The 16,652-nt window shown below is 38.8% G+C and overlaps 1 protein-coding gene and 19 non-coding genes across 20 annotated transcripts in view; all 20 read right to left on the minus strand.

Moving 5' to 3' along the window:
• The window catches only part of LOC102801971 (xaa-Pro aminopeptidase 1-like), a 183,737-nt gene that overhangs the window by 15,796 nt on the left and 151,289 nt on the right, over positions 1 to 16,652 (minus strand). The window lies entirely within an intron of this gene.
• Positions 424 to 510, minus strand: TRNAL-UAG (transfer RNA leucine (anticodon UAG)). The gene is given in 2 exon segments: positions 424 to 459; positions 474 to 510. It is a non-coding gene; the product is annotated as a tRNA-Leu (tRNA).
• On the minus strand, positions 5,299 to 5,386 carry TRNAY-GUA (transfer RNA tyrosine (anticodon GUA)). Its single transcript is given in 2 exon segments — positions 5,299 to 5,334; positions 5,350 to 5,386. It is a non-coding gene; the product is annotated as a tRNA-Tyr (tRNA).
• Positions 5,663 to 5,747, minus strand: TRNAY-GUA (transfer RNA tyrosine (anticodon GUA)). Its single transcript is given in 2 exon segments — positions 5,663 to 5,698; positions 5,711 to 5,747. It is a non-coding gene; the product is annotated as a tRNA-Tyr (tRNA).
• Positions 6,023 to 6,110, minus strand: TRNAY-GUA (transfer RNA tyrosine (anticodon GUA)). Its single transcript is given in 2 exon segments — positions 6,023 to 6,058; positions 6,074 to 6,110. It is a non-coding gene; the product is annotated as a tRNA-Tyr (tRNA).
• On the minus strand, positions 6,749 to 6,836 carry TRNAY-GUA (transfer RNA tyrosine (anticodon GUA)). Its single transcript is given in 2 exon segments — positions 6,749 to 6,784; positions 6,800 to 6,836. It is a non-coding gene; the product is annotated as a tRNA-Tyr (tRNA).
• Positions 7,762 to 7,846, minus strand: TRNAY-GUA (transfer RNA tyrosine (anticodon GUA)). The gene is given in 2 exon segments: positions 7,762 to 7,797; positions 7,810 to 7,846. It is a non-coding gene; the product is annotated as a tRNA-Tyr (tRNA).
• Positions 8,122 to 8,209, minus strand: TRNAY-GUA (transfer RNA tyrosine (anticodon GUA)). The gene is given in 2 exon segments: positions 8,122 to 8,157; positions 8,173 to 8,209. It is a non-coding gene; the product is annotated as a tRNA-Tyr (tRNA).
• On the minus strand, positions 9,126 to 9,210 carry TRNAY-GUA (transfer RNA tyrosine (anticodon GUA)). The gene is given in 2 exon segments: positions 9,126 to 9,161; positions 9,174 to 9,210. It is a non-coding gene; the product is annotated as a tRNA-Tyr (tRNA).
• TRNAY-GUA (transfer RNA tyrosine (anticodon GUA)) lies at positions 9,486 to 9,573 on the minus strand. Its single transcript is given in 2 exon segments — positions 9,486 to 9,521; positions 9,537 to 9,573. It is a non-coding gene; the product is annotated as a tRNA-Tyr (tRNA).
• TRNAY-GUA (transfer RNA tyrosine (anticodon GUA)) lies at positions 10,490 to 10,574 on the minus strand. Its single transcript is given in 2 exon segments — positions 10,490 to 10,525; positions 10,538 to 10,574. It is a non-coding gene; the product is annotated as a tRNA-Tyr (tRNA).
• On the minus strand, positions 10,850 to 10,934 carry TRNAY-GUA (transfer RNA tyrosine (anticodon GUA)). Its single transcript is given in 2 exon segments — positions 10,850 to 10,885; positions 10,898 to 10,934. It is a non-coding gene; the product is annotated as a tRNA-Tyr (tRNA).
• TRNAY-GUA (transfer RNA tyrosine (anticodon GUA)) lies at positions 11,851 to 11,935 on the minus strand. The gene is given in 2 exon segments: positions 11,851 to 11,886; positions 11,899 to 11,935. It is a non-coding gene; the product is annotated as a tRNA-Tyr (tRNA).
• On the minus strand, positions 12,211 to 12,295 carry TRNAY-GUA (transfer RNA tyrosine (anticodon GUA)). Its single transcript is given in 2 exon segments — positions 12,211 to 12,246; positions 12,259 to 12,295. It is a non-coding gene; the product is annotated as a tRNA-Tyr (tRNA).
• On the minus strand, positions 13,212 to 13,296 carry TRNAY-GUA (transfer RNA tyrosine (anticodon GUA)). The gene is given in 2 exon segments: positions 13,212 to 13,247; positions 13,260 to 13,296. It is a non-coding gene; the product is annotated as a tRNA-Tyr (tRNA).
• Positions 13,572 to 13,659, minus strand: TRNAY-GUA (transfer RNA tyrosine (anticodon GUA)). The gene is given in 2 exon segments: positions 13,572 to 13,607; positions 13,623 to 13,659. It is a non-coding gene; the product is annotated as a tRNA-Tyr (tRNA).
• On the minus strand, positions 14,409 to 14,496 carry TRNAY-GUA (transfer RNA tyrosine (anticodon GUA)). Its single transcript is given in 2 exon segments — positions 14,409 to 14,444; positions 14,460 to 14,496. It is a non-coding gene; the product is annotated as a tRNA-Tyr (tRNA).
• Positions 14,781 to 14,863, minus strand: TRNAF-GAA (transfer RNA tyrosine (anticodon GUA)). Its single transcript is given in 2 exon segments — positions 14,781 to 14,816; positions 14,832 to 14,863. It is a non-coding gene; the product is annotated as a tRNA-Phe (tRNA).
• Positions 15,144 to 15,231, minus strand: TRNAY-GUA (transfer RNA tyrosine (anticodon GUA)). Its single transcript is given in 2 exon segments — positions 15,144 to 15,179; positions 15,195 to 15,231. It is a non-coding gene; the product is annotated as a tRNA-Tyr (tRNA).
• On the minus strand, positions 15,870 to 15,957 carry TRNAY-GUA (transfer RNA tyrosine (anticodon GUA)). Its single transcript is given in 2 exon segments — positions 15,870 to 15,905; positions 15,921 to 15,957. It is a non-coding gene; the product is annotated as a tRNA-Tyr (tRNA).

Consider the following 16,652-nt stretch of genomic DNA (forward strand, 5'->3'; position numbering starts at 1 on the left):
CCATGCAGTATTAGTAGAATTTGAGCAAAACAGGACACGTCCTTCGAGCCGGATTTGAACCAGCGACCTAAGGAAAACAGCAAATGATTTTAAATTGAAAACAATTCCATGAATTACGTAATCGACGATGAAGAACGCAATCAAAACTGGGGTCACTTGAATTTGAAAACAATTCATTAATGACGTAAACGACCATGCAGTATTAGTGGAATTTGAGCAGAACAGGACACATCCTTCGAGCCGGATTCGAACCAGCGACCTAAGGATAACAACAAATTATTTTAAATTGAAAACAATTCCATGAATTACGTAATCGACGATGCAGAACGCAATCAAAACTGGCGCCACTTGAATTTGAAAACAATTCATTAATGACATAAACGACCATGCAGTATTAGTAGAATTTGCACAAAACAGGAGACGTCCTTCAAGCCGGATTCGAACCAGCGACCTAAGGATAACAGCAAATGACCACTACATCCTCCGCTCTACCAACTGAGCTATCGAAGGGATGACATAAAGTCATTATGTCAAACATGATGAGTTCAATTACATAAATTCAATAGGTCAAACACGATGAGTCCAATTCTCGAAGGGATGACATAAAGTCATTATGTCAAACATGATGAGTCCAATTCTGCCTTTTGACATTGAATTTCTCATTTTGATATCACCGTATTGATCATTGTGCAATCATATATTGAGTAACGCAATCAGAATATGTGCCATTTTGAATTGAAAACAAATCCATGAATTACGTAATCGACGATGCAGAACGCAATCAAAACTGGCGTCACTTGAATTTGAAAACAATTCATTAATGACATTAACGACCATGCGGTATTAGTAGAATTTGCACAAAACAGGAGACGTCCTTCGAGCCGGATTCGAACCAGCGACCTAAGGATAACAGCATTTGACCACTACAGTCTTCCGCTCTAGCAACTGAGCTATCGAAGGGATGACATAAAGTCATTATGGCTTTATTTTTCTTTATTTTTTGTTTGTTTGTATTTATTGTTTATTGTACTCTGTGTGTGTCCAATGGCGTTGTAGCAACTTGGCACAATTTATACTTGTACTTTAATTATTTGTTTGTTGGTTTTACAGAGCTATCTTTCCTCCAGTCTTACAATGCAGCATACCGTTACCCATATATAGTTGTCTACATAAAGGATAAATATCTACCAACATAAATATAATTTCCCTAAATGTCCGGGGACTTGCTGACGCCAAAAAGGGAGAGAAGGTTTTCCAATGGCTAAACGATGGTAAATATATTGTCATTATGCTTCAAGAGTGTCATTCTACCCCAAAAGATGAACTTAGCTGGCAAAATCTCTTACCAGGCCACTATATATTTTCTCATGGAAGCTCTGCTAGCAAGGGGACATTAACTATCATTAGTGTCTCGGACTATCAAATTAACCATGTAAAAATTGACAAGGACGGAAGATCAGTCATAGTCTCAATCAATATAGCAAACACATCGTATCTTTTTACCAATACGTATGCCCCAACCTCTAAAGCTGAACACCACATATTTCTCCATGAACTTTCTACTTTTCTAGGAGATTTTCAATCAAACCCGGAACTGGAAATTATTTGCGGAGGGGACCATAACCTAACTCTATATAATAAACTTGATAGGTCAGGGGGTAATCCAGTGGTCTGGGAAAGTTCTATAAAAGCCATGGAAAATATCATGACACAATTTGATTGAACAGACATCTGGAGAATTAGAAACCCAACTAGGAGACGTTATACGTGGAGACGATTACGTCCGACATTAATTCAGAGTCGTCTTGATTATTTTCTTGTCAGTAATTCGTTGCAAACGTCGGTCGGTATCAAAATGTGATATTGTGCCCAATGCATTATCCGATCTCTCTGCTGTTACTATTTATATCGGAGACCAAGGGGAAGATTGGGGAATTCATATTGGAAATTGAACAACAGCTATCTAATAAATAATGAATATATTGAATTGATTAAAAATAATTTACAAAACTGGGAGAAGGAATATAATAACCCAAACAATCCCCAAGGCCTATGGGAGTTTATGAAATTTAAAATAAAAATTAACTCTATTTTATTTGGGAAACGCATAGCAAGAAAACGACGAGAGTCGAGAAATGTACTTGAAGCCAAGCTGGAATCTCTTGATATAGAACTTAGTCTAAATGACTGTGAGAAGTTAAAAGTTGAAATCGCAAACGTTCGTAGAGATTTGGATTTGGAGTACGAATATTTGGCTAGAGGGGCCCTCATACGCGCACGTGTAGATTGGTATGAACTAGGGGAAAAGAACACAAAATATTTTTTAAGTTTGGAAAAACACAACGCAAAAAAGTCCCAGATTACCCAACTATTTGATACGTCAGGAAATTTAACAACAGACCACCTTGCTATTCAAACCCAGATTCGTAATTTCTTTTCCAGTCTTTACACTACACAAAGCCACCCCAGAGACTACGAAATGACTGATCTTCTTTCCCAGCTCAATGACATTCCCAGACTCAGGAACAATGACAAGGAATTTTGTGAGGGGCCTCTTACGTTGCAGGAGGCGTTCAATGCCCTTAACAGTATGAATAAAAATAAAACCCCTGGAAATGATGGCCTAACGGTCGAGTTCTATTTGACATTTTGGCAGTGGGTTGGTTCTTATGTAATTAACTTTCTAAATTCGGCCACAGAACTTGGTTACATGTCCAGTAGTCAACGTCAAGGAGTTATTACCCTCATTGAGAAAAAGGACAAAGATAAGAGGTATCTGTCTAACTGGAGACCAATTACCCTGCTTAACACTGACTACAAAATTGCTGCTAGAATCGTTGCCAAAAGATTGGAAAAAGTATTAGACAAGTTAATTGGGGAATCACAAACCGCATTTATTAAAAATAGATCAATTGGGGAATGTGTTCGTGTAATTGAGGGTGTGATGAACTACACGAAAGATAATAACAATACTGGCATACTTCTTGCTGTCGATTTTCAAAAGGCCTTTGACAGCCTAGAGTGGAATTATATGTTCCAATGTCTAGAAATATTTAATTTTGGTCCTTCCGTCCTACGTTGGGTGCAATGCTTTTATACTGACCCGGTGAGCTGTGTAATGAACAGGGGTGAATCAACTGGATTTTTCGGCCTTTCTAGGGGGGTTAGACAAGGAGACCCCCTATCCCCAATACTGTTTATTTTGTCTCTGGAGCTATTATTACTTAATCAGAAACACAGTGACGGGATTAAAGGGATATCTATTGGTGGACAACAAATTAAAAGCTCAGCCTATGCCGATGATCTTACCTGCTTTGTCGCAGTTGTAAAATCGGGCGAAAATCTTCTCTCTCTTTTTAACAAATTTGCACTGGTTTCAGGGTTAAAGGTCAAATATGACAAAACTGAAGCAATTTGGTTGGGCAGATGGCGCTTCCGTCAAGACAGACCGTTCGGGGTGAAATGGCCTATGTCTCCTATCAAAATTGTGGGTGTCTTCTTTTCCTATGATGCTAGAGCAGCATATGAAATGAACATAAATATACCAATAAAGTGCTTAAATAGTGTGTTGCAATGCTGGTCTAGACGTAGTTTGACAATTATTGGCAAAATTCAGATTATTAAAACTTTTGTTATTCCAAAATTACTATTTATTTTCAACCATATTCCAATTCTACAACGGGATATTAAACTCATAAATACTAAAATATATACATTCATATGGCAAGGACACGATAGAGTAGCACGCAGCACACTGATAGGAGACATAGGCCAAGGAGGTTTGGGTATGATTGATATACATGCAATGCAAAAAGCCATTAATGTTGGGTGGGTAAAACGATACCTATCTCCTAAATTTCACCCTTGGAAATTATTTTTTACCAATTACCTGGAATATGTGGGAGGAGATTTCATTTTTAAATGTAATTTTTCTGTTGACTTACTCAATGTTAAACTTCCATTATTCTATTACACTTTACTAAAACAGTGGAGTGAAATTGGGCCTAGTAAAAACATCTCGCATGAATATGAAATCATATGGAATAACAAAAATATCCTCATTCAAAATAAAAGTATCTTTCACAGAGCGTTTTTTAATGCAGGAATAATTTATATTGCAGATATTATTGACACAAATGGGAAAATTAAAAATTGGGCTAATCTCCATGCACTAGGGCTCAATTACGTTCAGCTACTTCAGTGGTATGGCATTATCTCTGCACTGCCATTAGACTGGAGGAATAGCCGTGCAATTTGTGTACGTCCAGAGCCTCCTATTAGTCTAGTCACCGGTGAACAAATAATTATACTTGAAAATACCACCCAAAAGCAATTACGTAAGTTGTTCACCTCCCATGTTTTTACAACACCCAAAAGTCAACTCTTTCTTAATACCTTGTGTAATCTGGATAACAAGGATTGGGAATTTCATTATTCCATGCCTTTTTTGGTAACTCTATGCAGCAAACTACGGGAGTTTCAGTGGAAATTAAACCACAATATCCTGTACACAAATGAAATGTTATTTCATATGAATTCACCATTAGTATCGTCAGATTTATGCTCATTTTGTCATGGTACCACCGAGAACCTAGTGCATCTTTTTGTTGAATGCGAGTCTATTAAATTCCTCTGGACATCAATTTTTAATCTATGGGGAACAAAACTAGGATGCCCAAGAACATTGTCAGCAAAACAGATTATATTAGGAGACAAGGACTTCTCCCCTCTACTAAACCATATAATTATAATTGTTAAAAGAAATATCTTTATGTGTAAATTAAAAAAGGAACTACCATGCTTTAATCTCATAAAATCTGACATACGTTAAACGCAAAAAATAGAGTTAGAAATTTTAAATAGAAGACATACAATGTCCATTTTCCTGGACAAGTGGGGAGACTTCAATTGTTAATGGGTATTCAGTGTCTATTTTGTATGGGTTATACTAGCTGTGACATTTGTTGTATGTTGACATGCTGTAAAGAATTTCTATTGTATAGAATAAAAGATAGTTAAACCCCCCCAAAAAAAGTCATTATGTCAAACATGATGAGTCCAATTCTGCCCTTTGACATTGAATTTCTCATTTGATGTCACCGTATTGACCTTTGTGCAATCATATATTGAGTAACGCAGTCAGAACATGCGCCATTTTAAATTGAAAACAATTCCATGAATTACGTAATCGACGATGCAGAACGCAATCAAAACTGTCGCCACTTGAATTTGAAAACAATTCATTAATGACATAAACGACCATGCAGTATTAGTAGAATTTGCACAAAACAGGAGACGTTCTTCGAGCCGGATTCGAACCAGCGACCTAAGGATAACAGCGAATGACCACTACAGTCCTCCGCTCTACCAACTGAGCTATCGAAGGGATGACATGTAATAATTATGTCAAACATGATGAGTCTAATTCTGCCTTTTGACATTAAATGTCTCATATTGATGTCACCGTTTTGACGTTTGTGCAATTATATATTGAGTAACGCAATCAGAAAATGCGCCATTTTAAATTGAAAACACTCCCATGAATTACGTAATCGACGATGCAGAACGCAATCAAAACTGGCGTCACGTGAATTTGAAAACAATTCATTAATGACGAAAACGACCATGCAGTATTAGTAGAATTTGAGCAAAACAGGACACGTCCTTCGAGCCGGATTCGAACCAGCGACCTAAGGATAACAGAAGACCACTACAGTCCTCCGCTCTACCAACTGAGCTATCGAAGGGATGACATGTAGTCATTATGTCAAACATGATGAGTCCAATTCTGCCCTTTGACATTAAATATCTCATTTTGATGTCACCGTTTTGACGTTTGTGCAATCATATATTGAGTAACGCAATCAGAACATGCGCCATTTTCAATTGAAAACACTTTCATGAATTACGTAATCGACGATGCAGTACGCAATCAAAACTTGCGCAACTCGAATTTGAAAACAATCATTAATGACGTAATCGACCACGAAGTACTAGCACAATTTACGCAAAACGGGACACGTCCTTCGAGCCGGATTCGAACCAGCGACCTAAGGATAACAGCAAATGACCACTACAGTCCTCCGCTCTACCAAATGAGCTATCGAAGGGATGACATGTAGTCATTATATCAAACACGATGACCCCAATTATGCCCTTTGACATTGAATGTCTCATTTTGATGTCACCGTTTTGACGTTTGTGCAATCATATATTGAGTAACGCAATCAGAACATGCGCCATTTTAAATTGAAAACACTGTCATGAATTACGTAATCGACGATGCAGTATGCAATCAAAACTTGCGCAACTCGAATTTGAAAACAATCATTAATGACGTAATCGACCATGAAGTATTAGTAGAATTTGCACAAAACAGGACACGTGTTTCCAGCCGGATTCGAACCAGCGACCTAAGGATAACAACAAATGACCACTACAGTCCTCCGCTCTACCAACTGAGCTATCGAAGGGATGACATAAGGTCATTATATCAAACATGATGAGCCCAATTCTGACCTTTGACATTAAATGTCTCATATTGATGTCACCGTTTTGACGTTTGTGCAATTATATATTGAGTAACGCAATCAGAAAATGCGCCATTTTAAATTGAAAACACTCCCATGAATTACGTAATCGACGATGCAGTACGCAATCAAAACTTGCGCCATTTGAATTTGAAAATAATCATTAATGACGTAATCGACCATGAAGTACTAGTAAAATTTACGCAAAACAGGACACGTCCTTCGAGCCGGATTCGAACCAGCGACCTAAGGATAACAGCAAATGACCACTACAGTCCTCCGCTCTACCAACTGAGCTATCGAAGGGATGACATGTAGTCATTATATCAAACACGATGACCCCAATTATGCCCTTTGACATTGAATGTCTCATTTTGATGTCACCGTTGTCACCGTTTTGACGTTTGTGCAATCATATATTGAGTAACGCAATCAGAACATGCGCCATTTTAAATTGAAAACACTGCCATGAATTACGTAATCGACGATGCAGTATGCAATCAAAACTTGCGCAACTCGAATTTGAAAACAATCATTAATGACGTAATCGACCATGAAGTATTAGTAGAATTTGCACAAAACAGGACACGTGTTTCCAGCCTTCACGTCCTTCGAGTAACGCAGTCAGAACATGCGCCATTTTAAATTGAAAACAATTGCACAAAACAGGAGACGTTCTTCGAGCCGGATTCGAACCAGCGACCTAAGGATAACAGCAAATGATTTTAAATTGAAAACAATTCTTTGAATTACGTAAGCGACGATGAAAAACGCAATCAAAACTGGCGCCACTTGATTTTGAAAACAATTCATTAATGACATAAACGACCATGCAGTATTAGTAGAATTTGCACAAAACATGAGACGTCTTTCGAGCCGGATTCGAACCAGCAACTTAAGGATAACAGCAAATGACCACTACAGTCGTTCGCTCTACCAACTGAGCTATCGAAGGGATGACATGTAATAATTATGTCAAACATGATGAGTCTAATTCTGCCTTTTGACATTAAATGTCTCATATTGATGTCACCGTTTTGACGTTTGTGCAATTATATATTGAGTAACGCAATCAGAAAATGCGCCATTTTAAATTGAAAACACTCCCATGAATTACGTAATCGACGATGCAGAACGCAATCAAAACTGGCGTCACGTGAATTTGAAAACAATTCATTAATGACGAAAACGACCATGCAGTATTAGTAGAATTTGAGCAAAATAGGACACGTCCTTCGAGCCGGATTCGAACCAGCGACCTAAGGATAACAGCAGACCACTACAGTCCTCCGCTCTACCAACTGAGCTATCGAAGGGATGACATGTAGTCATTATGTCAAACATGATGAGTCCAATTCTGCCCTTTGACATTAAATATCTCATTTTGATGTCACCGTTTTGACGTTTGTGCAATCATATATTGAGTAACGCAATCAGAACATGCGCCATTTTCAATTGAAAACACTTTCATGAATTACGTAATCGACGATGCAGTACGCAATCAAAACTTGCGCAACTCGAATTTGAAAACAATCATTAATGACGTAATCGACCACGAAGTACTTGTACAATTTACGCAAAAGAGGACACGTCCTTCGAGCCGGATTCGAACCAGCGACCTAAGGATAACAGCAAATGACCACTACAGTCCTCCGCTCTACCAACTGAGCTATCGAAGGGATGACGTGTAGTCATTATATCAAACACGATGACCCCAATTATGCCCTTTGACATTGAATGTCTCATTTTGATGTCACCGTTTTGACGTTTGTGCAATCATATATTGAGTAACGCAATCAGAACATGCGCCATTTTAAATTGAAAACACTGTCATGAATTACGTAATCGACGATGCAGTATGCAATCAAAACTTGCGCAACTCGAATTTGAAAACAATCATTAATGACGTAATCGACCATGAAGTATTAGTAGAATTTGCACAAAACAGGACACGTGTTTCCAGCCTTCACGTCCTTCGAGTAACGCAGTCAGAACATGCGCCATTTTAAATTGAAAACAATTGCACAAAACAGGAGACGTTCTTCGAGCCGGATTCGAACCAGCGACCTAAGGATAACAGCAAATGATTTTAAATTGAAAACAATTCTTTGAATTACGTAAGCGACGATGAAAAACGCAATCAAAACTGGCGCCACTTGATTTTGAAAACAATTCATTAATGACATAAACGACCATGCAGTATTAGTAGAATTTGCACAAAACATGAGACGTCTTTCGAGCCGGATTCGAACCAGCAACTTAAGGATAACAGCAAATGACCACTACAGTCGTTCGCTCTACCAACTGAGCTATCGAAGGGATGACATGTAATAATTATGTCAAACATGATGAGTCTAATTCTGCCTTTTGACATTAAATGTCTCATATTGATGTCACCGTTTTGACGTTTGTGCAATTATATATTGAGTAACGCAATCAGAAAATGCGCCATTTTAAATTGAAAACACTCCCATGAATTACGTAATCGACGATGCAGAACGCAATCAAAACTGGCGTCACGTGAATTTGAAAACAATTCATTAATGACGAAAACGACCATGCAGTATTAGTAGAATTTGAGCAAAATAGGACACGTCCTTCGAGCCGGATTCGAACCAGCGACATAAGGATAACAGCAGACCACTACAGTCCTCCGCTCTACCAACTGAGCTATCGAAGGGATGACATGTAGTCATTATGTCAAACATGATGAGTCCAATTCTGCCCTTTGACATTAAATATCTCATTTTGATGTCACCGTTTTGACGTTTGTGCAATCATATATTGAGTAACGCAATCAGAACATGCGCCATTTTCAATTGAAAACACTTTCATGAATTACGTAATCGACGATGCAGTACGCAATCAAAACTTGCGCAACTCGAATTTGAAAACAATCATTAATGACGTAATCGACCACGAAGTACTAGTACAATTTACGCAAAAGAGGACACGTCCTTCGAGCCGGATTCGAACCAGCGACCTAAGGATAACAGCAAATGACCATTACAGTCCTCCGCTCTACCAACTGAGCTATCGAAGGGATGACATGTAGTCATTATATCAAACACGATGACCCCAATTATGCCCTTTGACATTGAATGTCTCATTTTGATGTCACCGTTTTGACGTTTGTGCAATCATATATTGAGTAACGCAATCAGAACATGCGCCATTTTAAATTGAAAACACTGTCATGAATTACGCAATCGACGATGCAGTATGCAATCAAAACTTGCGCAACTCGAATTTGAAAACAATCATTAATGACGTAATCGACCATGAAGTATTAGTAGAATTTGCACAAAACAGGACACGTGTTTCCAGCCTTCACGTCCTTCGAGTAACGCAGTCAGAACATGCGCCATTTTAAATTGAAAACAATCGCACAAAACAGGAGACGTTCTTCGAGCCGGATTCGAACCAGCGACCTAAGGATAACAGCAAATGATTTTAAATTGAAAACAATTCTTTGAATTACGTAAGCGACGATGAAAAACGCAATCAAAACTGGCGCCACTTGATTTTGAAAACAATTCATTAATGACATAAACGACCATGCAGTATTAGTAGAATTTGCACAAAACATGAGACGTCTTTCGAGCCGGATTCGAACCAGCAACTTAAGGATAACAGCAAATGACCACTACAGTCGTTCGCTCTACCAACTGAGCTATCGAAGGGATGACATGTAATAATTATGTCAAACATGATGAGTCTAATTCTGCCTTTTGACATTAAATGTCTCATATTGATGTCACCGTTTTGACGTTTGTGCAATTATATATTGAGTAACGCAATCAGAAAATGCGCCATTTTAAATTGAAAACACTCCCATGAATTACGTAATCGACGATGCAGAACGCAATCAAAACTGGCGTCACGTGAATTTGAAAACAATTCATTAATGACGAAAACGACCATGCAGTATTAGTAGAATTTGAGCAAAATAGGACACGTCCTTCGAGCCGGATTCGAACCAGCGACCTAAGGATAACAGCAGACCACTACAGTCCTCCGCTCTACCAACTGAGCTATCGAAGGGATGACATGTAGTCATTATGTCAAACATGATGAGTCCAATTCTGCCCTTTGACATTAAATATCTCATTTTGATGTCACCGTTTTGACGTTTGTGCAATCATATATTGAGTAACGCAATCAGAACATGCGCCATTTTCAATTGAAAACACTTTCATGAATTACGTAATCGACGATGCAGTACGCAATCAAAACTTGCGCAACTCGAATTTGAAAACAATCATTAATGACGTAATCGACCACGAAGTACTAGTACAATTTACGCAAAAGAGGACACGTCCTTCGAGCCGGATTCGAACCAGCGACCTAAGGATAACAGCAGACGACTACAGTCCTCCGCTCTACCAACTGAGCTATCGAAGGGATGACATGTAGTCATTATGTCAAACACGATGACCCCAATTATGCCCTTTGACATTGAATGTCTCATTTTGATGTCACCGTTTTGACGTTTGTGCAATCATATATTGAGTAACGCAATCAGAACATGCGCCATTTTAAATTGAAAACACTGTCATGAATTACGTAATCGACGATGCAGTATGCAATCAAAACTTGCGCAACTCGAATTTGAAAACAATCATTAATGACGTAATCGACCATGAAGTATTAGTAGAATTTGCACAAAACAGGACACGTGTTTCCAGCCTTCACGTCCTTCGAGTAACGCAGTCAGAACATGCGCCATTTTAAATTGAAAACAATTGCACAAAACAGGAGACGTTCTTCGAGCCGGATTCGAACCAGCGACCTAAGGATAACAGCAAATGATTTTAAATTGAAAACAATTCTTTGAATTACGTAAGCGACGATGAAAAACGCAATCAAAACTGGCGCCACTTGATTTTGAAAACAATTCATTAATGACATAAACGACCATGCAGTATTAGTAGAATTTGCACAAAACATGAGACGTCTTTCGAGCCGGATTCGAACCAGCAACTTAAGGATAACAGCAAATGACCACTACAGTCGTTCGCTCTACCAACTGAGCTATCGAAGGGATGACATGTAATAATTATGTCAAACATGATGAGTCTAATTCTGCCTTTTGACATTAAATGTCTCATATTGATGTCACCGTTTTGACGTTTGTGCAATTATATATTGAGTAACGCAATCAGAAAATGCGCCATTTTAAATTGAAAACACTCCCATGAATTACGTAATCGACGATGCAGAACGCAATCAAAACTGGCGTCACGTGAATTTGAAAACAATTCATTAATGACGAAAACGACCATGCAGTATTAGTAGAATTTGAGCAAAATAGGACACGTCCTTCGAGCCGGATTCGAACCAGCGACCTAAGGATAACAGCAGACCACTACAGTCCTCCGCTCTACCAACTGAGCTATCGAAGGGATGACATGTAGTCATTATGTCAAACATGATGAGTCCAATTCTGCCCTTTGACATTAAATATCTCATTTTGATGTCACCGTTTTGACGTTTGTGCAATCATATATTGAGTAACGCAATCAGAACATGCGCCATTTTCAATTGAAAACACTTTCATGAATTACGTAATCGACGATGCAGTACGCAATCAAAACTTGCGCAACTCGAATTTGAAAACAATCATTAATGACGTAATCGACCACGAAGTACTAGTACAATTTACGCAAAAGAGGACACGTCCTTCGAGCCGGATTCGAACCAGCGACCTAAGGATAACAGCAGACCACTACAGTCCTCCGCTCTACCAACTGAGCTATCGAAGGGATGACATGTAGTCATTATGTCAAACACGATGACCCCAATTATGCCCTTTGACATTGAATGTCTCATTTTGATGTCACCGTTTTGACGTTTGTGCAATCATATATTGAGTAACGCAATCAGAACATGCGCCATTTTAAATTGTAAACACTGTCATGAATTACGTAATCGACGATGCAGTATGCAATCAAAACTTGCGCAACTCGAATTTGAAAACAATCATTAATGACGTAATCGACCATGAAGTATTAGTAGAATTTGCACAAAACAGGACACGTGTTTCCAGCCTTCACGTCCTTCGAGTAACGCAGTCAGAACATGCGCCATTTTAAATTGAAAACAATTGCACAAAACAGGAGACGTTCTTCGAGCCGGATTCGAACCAGCGACCTAAGGATAACAGCAAATGATTTTAAATTGAAAACAATTCTTTGAATTACGTAAGCGACGATGAAAAACGCAATCAAAACTGGCGCCACTTGATTTTGAAAACAATTCATTAATGACATAAACGACCATGCAGTATTAGTAGAATTTGCACAAAACATGAGACGTCTTTCGAGCCGGATTCGAACCAGCAACTTAAGGATAACAGCAAATGACCACTACAGTCGTTCGCTCTACCAACTGAGCTATCGAAGGGATGACATGTAATAATTATGTCAAACATGATGAGTCTAATTCTGCCTTTTGACATTAAATGTCTCGTATTGATGTCACCGTTTTGACGTTTGTGCAATTATATATTGAGTAACGCAATCAGAAAATGCGCCATTTTAAATTGAAAACACTCCCATGAATTACGTAATCGACGATGCAGAACGCAATCAAAACTGGCGTCACGTGAATTTGAAAACAATTCATTAATGACGAAAACGACCATGCAGTATTAGTAGAATTTGAGCAAAATAGGACACGTCCTTCGAGCCGGATTCGAACCAGCGACCTAAGGATAAGAGCAGACCACTACAGTCCTCAGCTCTACCAACTGAGCTATCGAAGGGATGACATGTAGTCATTATGTCAAACATGATGAGTCCAATTCTGCCCTTTGACATTAAATATCTCATTTTGATGTCACCGTTTTGACGTTTGTGCAATCATATATTGAGTAACGCAATCAGAACATGCGCCATTTTCAATTGAAAACACTTTCATGAATTACGTAATCGACGATGCAGTACGCAATCAAAACTTGCGCAACTCGAATTTGAAAACAATCATTAATGACGTAATCGACCACGAAGTACTAGTACAATTTACGCAAAAGAGGACACGTCCTTCGAGCCGGATTCGAACCAGCGACCTAAGGATAACAGCAAATGACCACTACAGTCCTCCGCTCTACCAACTGAGCTATCGAAGGGATGACATGTAGTCATTATATCAAACACGATGACCCCAATTATGCCCTTTGACATTGAATGTCTCATTTTGATGTCACCGTTTTGACGTTTGTGCAATCATATATTGAGTAACGCAATCAGAACATGCGCCATTTTAAATTGAAAACACTGTCATGAATTACGTAATCGACGATGCAGTATGCAATCAAAACTTGCGCAACTCGAATTTGAAAACAATCATTAATGACGTAATCGACCATGAAGTATTAGTAGAATTTGCACAAAACAGGACACGTGTTTCCAGCCTTCACGTCCTTCGAGTAACGCAGTCAGAACATGCGCCATTTTAAATTGAAAACAATTGCACAAAACAGGAGACGTTCTTCGAGCCGGATTCGAACCAGCGACCTAAGGATAACAGCAAATGATTTTAAATTGAAAACAATTCTTTGAATTACGTAAGCGACGATGAAAAACGCAATCAAAACTGGCGCCACTTGATTTTGAAAACAATTCATTAATGACATAAACGACCATGCAGTATTAGTAGAATTTGCACAAAACAGGACACGTGTTTCCAGCCGGATTCGAATCAGCGACCTAAGGATAACAACAAATGACCACTACAGTCCTCCGCTCTACCAACTGAGCTATCGAAGGGATGACATAAGGTCATTATATCAAACATGATGAGCCAAATTCTGACCTTTGACATTAATGACGTAATCGACCATGAAGTACTAGTAAAATTTACGCAAAACAGGACACGTCCTTCGAGCCGGATTCGAACCAGCGACCTAAGGATAACAGCAAATGACCACTACAGTTCTCCGCTCTACCAACTGAGCTATCGAAGGGATGACATGTAGTCATTATATCAAACACGATGACCCCAATTATGCCCTTTGACATTGAATGTCTCATTTTGATGTCACCGTTGTCACCGTTTTGACGTTTGTGCAATCATATATTGAGTAACGCAATCAGAACATGCGCCATTTTAAATTGAAAACACTGCCATGAATTACGTAATCGACGATGCAGTATGCAATCAAAACTTGCGCAACTCGAATTTGAAAACAATCATTAATGACGTAATCGACCATGAAGTATTAGTAGAATTTGCACAAAACAGGACACGTGTTTCCAGCCGGATTCGAACCAGCGACCTAAGGATAACAACAAATGACCACTTCAGTCCTCCGCTCAACCAACTGAGCTATCGAAGGGATGACATAAGGTCATTATATCAAACATGATGAGCCCAATTCTGACCTTTGACATTGAATGTGTCATATTGATGTCACCGTTTTGACGTTTGTGCAATTATATATTGAGTAACGCAATCAGAAAATGCGCCATTTTAAATTGAAAACACTCCCATGAATTACGTAATCGACGATGCAGTACGCAATCAAAACTTGCGCCATTTGAATTTGAAAACAATCATTAATGACGTAATCGACCATGAAGTACTAGTAAAATTTACGCAAAACAGGACACGTCCTTCGAGCCGGATTCGAACCAGCGACCTAAGGATAACAGCAAATGACCACTACAGTCCTCCGCTCTACCAACTGAGCTATCGAAGATATGACATTAAGTCATTATATCAAACACCATGACCCTAATTCTGCCCTTTGACATTGACTGTCTCATTTTCATGTCACCGTTTTGACGTTTGTGCAATCATATATTGAGTAACGCAATCAGAACATGCGCCATTTTAAATTGAAAACACTGTCATGAATTACGTAATCGACGATGCAGTATGCAATCAAAACTTGCGCAACTCGAATTTGAAAACAATCATTAATGACGTAATCGACCATGAAGTATTAGTAGAATTTGCACAAAACAGGACACGTGTTTCCAGCCGGATTCGAACCAGCGACCTAAGGATAACAACAAATGACCACTACAGTCCTCCGCTCAACCAACTGAGCTATCGAAGGGATGACATAAGGTCATTATATCAAACATGATGAGCCCAATTCTGACCTTTGACATTGAATGTGTCATATTGATGTCACCGTTTTGACGTTTGTGCAATTATATATTGAGTAACGCAATCAGAAAATGCGCCATTTTAAATTGAAAACACTCCCATGAATTACGTAATCGACGATGCAGTACGCAATCAAAACTTGCGCCATTTGAATTTGAAAACAATCATTAATGACGTAATCGACCATGAAGTACTAGTAAAATTTACGCAAAACAGGACACGTCCTTCGAGCCGGATTCGAACCAGCGACCTAAGGATAACAGCAAATGACCACTACAGTCCTCCGCTCTACCAACTGAGCTATCGAAGATATGACATTAAGTCATTATATCAAACACCATGACCCTAATTCTGCCCTTTGACATTGACTGTCTCATTTTTATGTCACCGTTTTGACGTTTGTGCAATCATATATTGAGTAACGCAATCAGAACATGCGCCATTTTAAATTGAAAACACTGTCATGAATTACGTAATCGACGATGCAGTATGCAATCAAAACTTGCGCAACTCGAATTTGAAAACAATCATTAATGACGTAATCGACCATGAAGTATTAGTAGAATTTGCACAAAACAGGACACGTGTTTCCAGCCGGATTCGAACCAGCGACCTAAGGATAACAACAAATGACCACTACAGTCCTCCGCTCTACCAACTGAGCTATCGAAGGGATGACATAAGGTCATTATATCAAACATGATGAGCCCAATTCTGACCTTTGACATTGAATGTGTCATATTGATGTCACCGTTTTGACGTTTGTGCAATTATATATTGAGTAACGCAATCAGAAAATGCGCCATTTTAAATTGAAAACACTCCCATGAATTACGTAATCGACGATGCAGTACGCAATCAAAACTTGCGCCATTTGAATTTGAAAACAATCATTAATGACGTAATCGACCATGAAGTATTAGTAGAATTTGCACAAAACAGGACACGTGTTTCCAGCCGGATTCGAACCAGCGACCTAAGGATAACAACAAATGACCACTACAG

Source organism: Saccoglossus kowalevskii, chromosome 11, assembly GCF_978046115.1.
Source record: "Saccoglossus kowalevskii chromosome 11, keSacKowa6.1, whole genome shotgun sequence".
In the NCBI taxonomy this organism is placed as follows: Eukaryota; Metazoa; Hemichordata; class Enteropneusta; family Harrimaniidae; genus Saccoglossus; species Saccoglossus kowalevskii.